At 38.5% G+C, this 7,771-nt stretch overlaps 1 long non-coding RNA gene across 2 annotated transcripts; it reads right to left on the reverse strand.

Annotated features, from left to right (window-relative positions):
- Positions 1 to 2,707: 2,707 nt before the first annotated feature.
- On the reverse strand, positions 2,708 to 6,428 carry LOC120555004. 2 transcript variants are annotated; one of them, XR_005638606.1, is made up of 5 exons: positions 6,153 to 6,428; positions 4,639 to 4,681; positions 4,215 to 4,322; positions 3,985 to 4,030; positions 2,708 to 2,980 (listed from the first exon to the last, which is right to left on the reverse strand). It is a non-coding gene; the product is annotated as an uncharacterized LOC120555004 (long non-coding RNA). The 2 variants fall into 2 exon arrangements; XR_005638605.1 differs by having other exon boundaries at positions 3,985 to 4,082.
- Positions 6,429 to 7,771: the final 1,343 nt, after the last annotated feature.

The following is a 7,771-nucleotide window of genomic DNA, read 5'->3' on the forward strand; positions in this document are numbered from 1 at the left end:
TTAATTACTGTCGGCGAGAAACTCGCGAAAATCAGCTGTTAGCTACTGGAGTGGTTATAGTGACGTTTTCCTCAGCAAAACCAAAGTCTTAGAGTCTGTTCTAACTACACGTTAGCCCAGACCTGAGTGGCTGAGGGAACTGGGTCATTATCGATAATTCAGATCAGAGTGCTTTCTTTCTTTCTCCTTCTTTGTTCGCTCCCTCTTACTAACACACAAACACACACTCACACACACACACACACACACACACACACACACACACACACACACACACACACACACACACACACGCGACACACAAGCTAGCGATTAGCTCCCCGAGCCAACTGCTCGCTTTAACCACGTGGGATATGTTTACGTTGGTATAGAGCTAAACACACTAGCTACCATATCGGCTAAGCGTGTAGTATGGCCTAGCAACCCCCTGGGCTTCTTCGCTCCTCCCCGCAAGTACGCAGCACCCCTACCGCCCTCGTGAGGCCTAGTAGTTTTGGGCAGCTCACAGGAGCAGCCAGTTTGGTTTTTGAGTTAGGGAATACATTTTGACACCGCCCTCCTCCTTATTACACACACACACACACACACACACACACACACATTACACAGGACACAAACGTGTCCATGCTGTTTGTTTTTGCTTAGTTTTGGTTGTGATGATTATAAAAGTATAGGAGTTTATTACAAGAGCAATACATTTCCCTGTTGCCATGGGAGCGTTACTCTAAAGTGGCGGCAATTCATCATCAAAAGCATGGGCTGTTGGGGGGATCACTTTTCTTTCTCTTTTCATCTCTTTTGCAAGTTCCCATGTACATAAAATTGCATAAATATCATAGAGCATATTCCATCACATTTTTTAAGAAGCGTTTTGCATAATCAAGGATTTTTGCTTCCAACAATCACAAAAGAAGCTTTGTGTCTCATACAAGTCTTTTTCACGTCCAGTTTAGTCCATAAAAGCCTGAAAAAGTCAGCAAAAAAGTTCCAAAGCTGTCGATTTAGCAAATCAAACAAAGCTGTAATTACGTGCAGTAGGCTGCACCCAGCTGACTCTAGCAGAGCTCTTTCTCAGCCTGAATATGCCATCTCTCTGTGGTTCTGGTTCTGGTTCTGGTTCTGCACCTGCTGGTTCTGAGAGTTTCTGAGTCTCAAAGGTCGTTGTTGTGTAACTACACCTGAAGTTAACCCTTCCCATGTTTTGGATTTGTAGTCCCTTGGACTGCCAGGTTTGTGCCTGATGGGAATGTTAAAACAGTTAGCTGTTGAATGCACACACATGGAGTGTGAAACCAGGACTGCAGGGCATCTCTGGCATCTTGGCTGTCTTCTTCTGCTCTGTCTGTCCAACTGCTGCCTCTCCAGCGCCCCCTACAGGAGGACAGGAGGACAGAGGGAAAGCATGCAGCGATTTCACAGGAAGGCGGGAAAAGGAGGTCAAGTCCAGTAGAACTCTGTCTGTCCCTATTTTAACCATCTGAGGTCACGGTGTGGACGCCTGGTGCAGGTGTGTTTAGGGCCGTCAAATCCACTTTACTAGTCTGACGGCAGTAAAGGGTCTGTGTGCGGGGGCCTGGTCCTAAAGGGTTGTCCTTAGTGTCTTCATTAATCAGAGGGGGTGTTCTGGGTACATACAATCAACCAATCAGAGATCATCTCCCATTCATCAACCAATCAGAGATCATCTCCAATCATCAACCAATCAGAGATCATCTCCCATTCCTTTATTTAAAGCCAGGCGTTTGGACCTTGGAGCATTGCTGTTATGATGGAGGATTTACACCCTAATATTATTATTAGTAATCTTCTGCATGTGTTTTTGTGTGTGTGTGTGTGTGCTGCTGTGTGTCCCTGTGTGTGTGTGTGTGTGTGTGTGTGTGTGTGTGTGTGTGCTGCTGTGTGTCCGGTGTGTGTGTGTGTGTGTGTGTGCTGCTGTGTGTGTCCCTGTGTGTGTGTGTGTGTGTGTGTGTGTGTGTGTGCTGCTGTGTGTCCCTGTGTGTGTGTGTGTGTGTGTGTGTGTGTGTGTGTGTGTGTGCTGCTGTGTGTCCCTGTGTGTGTGTGTGTGTGCTGCTGTGCATCTTGTGTGTGTGTGTGTGTGTGTGTGTGTGTGTGTGTGTGTGTGTGTGTGTGTGCACTGTAAGAAAAAACCCGCAAAAAACGGTCAATGACTGGCAGCTACGGCTGCCAAACAGTGACCGTAAAATTAAAGTAAAATACCGTAATTCAAACAATGTGTAAAAACGTTAAATTTACAGAAAATTTCATTAAAATGTTTACAGAAAAATACTGTTATTTTACAGATTTTTCCCCAAATAATTATGATCAATCACCTTCAATAAAAGGGACAATCCTTAAAGTTCTGCAGGAAAATACCATTATTTTACAGATTTTTGCTAAATTATTACGATCAGACAAATATGATCTTCAAAATTACTGTGAAATATCCTCAACTGAAAACATACTCAAGCAATACAAAATATATACATTATTTTCACTGTTTCAATTAAAATGTCGTAAGGAAATAAACTACAAATAAAGTAAACACCACTGTTGATTCTAAAATCCTTTTATTTAATGTATTCAGATGCAAATTTACAATATCAACCAATTATTCACAAACAGTTCTTTAGAGCCCCCAAGGAGAACCCGAACAAAACTAAAAATGGTACTTCTCCATGTGTGTAACGTTTGTGTCTGTAAAGCATTTCTATCAAAATCAAAAGATTTCCCCTTTGAAATGGATGGAGGAAGCAACAAATTGTGCTGTTGAGCTGAGGGAGTTGTGGTCTTCTTCTTCATTCTCCTAACCCTTGGGGGCTCTGTATAAGGTAGTTCTGATAACATTTAAGAATCCTAACTATACAGTGTAGTATTAAGTAAAATTACAACATACCACAAAAGGACAATGAATCTGTAACAGAGGTGCAACACAGCAAGATCAGACTTCCTCCAAATGGCAAGTAATCGTCTGGCTCTGCTCCTGGAGGGGACACACACACACACAGAAAATATTACTGAAAGGTCTTTACTGTAAAAAGGAGGATTTTATTTATAGTTCATTTTAAATGAACACTGCTGGACTTTCACAGGAAATCAGTGTAGTATAATTTTCCCAAACAACTGCAGAAAATAGTGACTACGTTTTAAATGCAAAAAACCACGTAAGAATCCTCAGGTTCTTAGCCCTACACTGTGGTCAAGCAAACCCACACCCACAGATCAAGTAGTGTGGACGTTAACACAGCTCCCAGCTGAGAAGCTACAGTAAAGATTTCTGCTAAACACATGGTGTAAATAACAACTGTTCAGGTCAATGTGGCTTGTCTGGACTTTTGAAAACTTGGATTACGATAGACAAGCAGTATGAAGGCCTTTTTATGTTTTTGTAAAGTGTTTTTGTAACGTTTTAAACAAAGCCGCTGTTGACTACAGTGGTTTGGGAGGATGCGGCAAGCTGTTTTCATGTGAAACTCCAGGAGTTTTGTGAATTGAAAAAAATAACCTGACCTTTCAGAATGAGGGTTGGGTAATGATTGATTTTGTATTTAAAGTGAGCTACCTTTTTAAACAAACGTCATTTACGTTTTCTATGAGACATTATAGTTAAAGGTTTTTACCAAGAAAGGATGTTAAAGTGGCCATTGGACTGCAGAGCTATTTCCTGGGTAACTTTGGGGAATGAACAGCCCACTTACATTATTGCCTCTCCATTGTGTTACAAATACTACTGGCCAGCATGATGGAAAAGTCATAGAAAATAGGGATTCATGTTTATGTGTGGAATGGAATTCATGTTTGTGCCACTATGTACATTTTCATATTTGAAAGAAGATGTTTAACCATTTGGCACCACTGGATTCATACACAGCATATAGATAAGTCCAATATTGTTTGTCTTTGTGCTGACTAACTGGCAGTAATATGGCCACTAGTATGCACATTATACATTCACAGTCTTTATGTCAGGGCAACATGAATACTCACTGGCTCCTAAGATCTTGTGGCAGGAGACTTTTCATTTCCAAAATGTCTGGTTCATGAGGGGAAAACACACCGACAAACAAAGACTATTAGCCAGTTTACTGTTGGAGACATAGGCATGCAACAATATTAATCAACAGCCTCAAACATACATTCATTCTTACATAATATTCTTATTATGACTGATGTGAACTTGGTTTCATTCTCTGTATGTTTTGCCTCTGCTTGCCTACCTGTCCCTGGGTTTAATGCTGCACCCCAGCAGCCGGTGATATCTTGTCACTCCTGGTTCTTCAGCCTTCTCATGATCACACAGGTGATGCTCAACTACAGGTTCTTTGCTGTGTGAAGTACCGATGGACACAGTGAAGAATATGGTAAATGGATTGTTCTTGCATATATAGTGCTTTTCTAGTATTATCAACCACTCAAAGCACTCTACAATACATGTCAATCATTCACACACTGATGGCAGGCTCTACCGGGGTGCCAACCCATGAGGAATATCATGAGGGAGCCCTAATTATTTACACTCTCAACTAGATAAGGAACACCGGATGAGAGATAAGGATGGTAGCTATGATAAGCATTCAATTCAATTCAAATATTGCTTCCTTAAAATGTTTTGTAGTATAGGCTATATATTTTGTAACTTACTTTTCCCTCTGGTAATCATCACCTTGCCTTGATGAGCATCTCTCTGAAATTAAAATATTAGTGAATGTATGTATTATGTAAACACGAACCGTATATAGAACTTAACATGCATTTACATTCATGAAACTTAGACTGCTCGTTAACCTTACATACTGTTCAAAATGTACCTGTTTTGACATTAGACAGCAGTGGGACAGGCCCTGCTGGTCTTCACAATCAGAAATACTTTAATTATCCCATGGTGAAATAACTTAAAATTACTTTGGGGAAATCTAAAAATAGACTAATTGGAATCAAATCAATGTGTGTGGTGTGTTGTGTGCACAAAGGGACAAAAGAGAATGAGATGCAACCTTTGCTCTCCAAAAAGGACTGCTTAACCTGCAGCAAATGTGGGATGCACATTTGCAAGTTCCACACACACAAAGTTACCTACTACTGCATTGAATGCACTGACTAGTTTGCAATAAATTAAGGATTAATAATACATGTATTAGTGTAAGATAGGCTATATACAAATAGATCTGTAGTTCTAAAAATGAGGACTTTCTTGGACCGGGTCAAATTTGACCTGGACCATACTGTGAGGGCATTGGATATGAACAGTTTGTTAGGGTTAAGTAAATGAAATATCTATTAAACAAAGACGAGATTAGCCTAAATCCTGGACATTTGATGTTATAACAAGCTGTTAACTGTTCACTGCACCTTATATTTTTACATTTTTACTTTATTTTCACTTACTATGTTGTTACTGTGTGTAATGTAGCTTGAACAGCTTGAACAGGTCTGATAATGTCTCATTTTAGTTTAGAATATTGTAATAGTTAGGCTACACTGCAATTTCCCAACTTGGGCTCAATAAAGTATATCTATCTATCTATCTAATGTGAAATAGTCACATCTGACCATCTAAAGCTAACAAGGCAGGGCAGGGGACAAACACATACGATTCCAGTTAGTTCTAATGAGCATAACATTACATTAGACCAGCCATCTCTCTCTCTCTCCAACACATACTTTGTGACCAGAAGTTAGGCTGCATTATAACTTTTAAATCAATATTTTCAGAAGGCAGGAAGGCTGTTACAACTCATCAAAACTGCTACCGTTATTACACAAGCAATTACAATTACGTTATAACAAGCGTAACGTAAGTTAACGCTATTACTGAGCTGTACATTAGGTTGACTCAGCAACAAGTGACTGTAATGTTAGTAACATAACGTTAATGGTATTATAAATATTTGCTGCCTGTAAACAGAACAAGCAAACCATCTCAAACCACACTCAATATTAACGTTGTGTTTTGCTAACATGAATCATTCCGAGCTTAACAAGCTAGCTAATGTTAGCTAATGTTACCACATTAGCTAACTAGGTTACCTGTAACATCAGTTAACGTTAATTACTCAGCATTTAGCTAACAGTCTGACAACGTTACAGTCTAAATTATGGATATGAACACAAACATTACGTTAGGTTATTAAAATATCAGGGAAATGTTTTCTTACCTAATATCGCCAGGATAACAGTTATAACATGAAGTTCATGTTAGGAGAGCAAAGATCCTGACTCTTCCACTGTGTCCATATTCCCATTTTTGTTTTGTTGTTTTGTTCTTCGTTGAAATCCCACAACTCAAATAATAATTTGGCATGCAGATGTAAAATAATCCAGGTAATGATCCACGTAATTGATTAGGAGTGGAGCGACAGTAGCGCTGAAGTCCCGCAGCATTCAAACTGACGTACTTTCAAATGAAGGCGCGCTCACTGCTCATTGGCCAGTTTCCTGGATGACAGCCACATTGACCAATCATACACATTCAAATTCAAATGGCTTTATCAAATGACTTTAACACTGTACATATTGCCAAAGCAAGCGTTTGGATTCAAAAATATGAATAACAATAGAAAACAATATTTACAATAAATTAATTATAATCTATACTGTTTGTAATACTGTAACTACGATTGACTCAATCACAGTCACAATCAATCAATCTCAGTCAATAAGTAATTCATCACAATGAATCAATCAATCTATCAATACGTTTGTGTCAATTAAAATTGTCATTGAAACAGTAGTAAAGTAACGGGCTACAGTTAAAACAAGTAGTCTGTTGTCAATATAACAGTAATAACAAAGAAAAAGAAAAAAGTTAGAAAATTTAAATAATATATTAAAAATTTAAATAAATAAATCAAATAGTAAGCGTATGTGTGTGTGTTAGAAAATGAAAATAATATATTATAATGAAATAAATAAATAAAATAGTAAGAGTGTGTGTTTGTGTAAAAAAAAACCCACAAAAAATCAATTATTTTATATATTAATTATATTTATTAATTAGTTTCCACTGGTTGTCCTCAGTTCGTGGCATGAGGAGACATATTTTGCTGCAATAATTTGAATTTTGGGCATTCTCCCAGGAAATAGGATAGTTTGAGTTTCATACTCAAAGTAACATAGTGAGACAGCCTGAAAGGGTTTAGAAAGAAGGTCTTCCTGGAATCCACCTTTTTCCATGAGAGCAGTTTTGTTTATTGATGCTCCTTGATGTCCGCCAGTTTGGCCAGGAGTGTGAACGACACACCGTTATTTCTATCTGTCGTTGGTTATGTTTTCCCTGGTTGATCCAGGAGTGTTAACACCAGGGCTACATTTTGTGATGTGCTTTTTCTGCCATGTCGAAAAATAAAGTGTTTGCACCATGTCATTTGTGTTATTCTGAATCTTGCCTTTTGTGAACACTTAACAGTAAGTCCAAACTAAATCACATGCAAAAAGTTTCTGATGCACTGCTGTTACCACCGTGTTTGTTTTTTCATTTACAAATTACAGTGGGTAAAATCTTATTTCATTGTAAAACTGCACAGAGCTTTAATGTCTCCATCTCTGTCTGTCTGTCCCACTGTCTCTCTCTCTCTCTCTCTCTCTCTTTGTTGGTCTCTCTGTGTCTCTCTCTTCCTCTTTCTCTCTTAAATGTAAAACCACATACAACTAATGAGATGATTTACCTTAAAATAAAAAAAAATCTTAAATTGTCAGTATGGAGATAAACCTTTAAATAACGAGCAAAACATTTAATAACGGGCAAATATCGTAAATATTACAGTCATTTTCTGTA

Source organism: Perca fluviatilis, unplaced genomic scaffold (genome assembly GCF_010015445.1).
Source record: "Perca fluviatilis unplaced genomic scaffold, GENO_Pfluv_1.0 PFLUV_unplaced_scaf_1, whole genome shotgun sequence".
Lineage (NCBI taxonomy): Eukaryota > Metazoa > Chordata > Actinopteri > Perciformes > Percidae > Perca > Perca fluviatilis.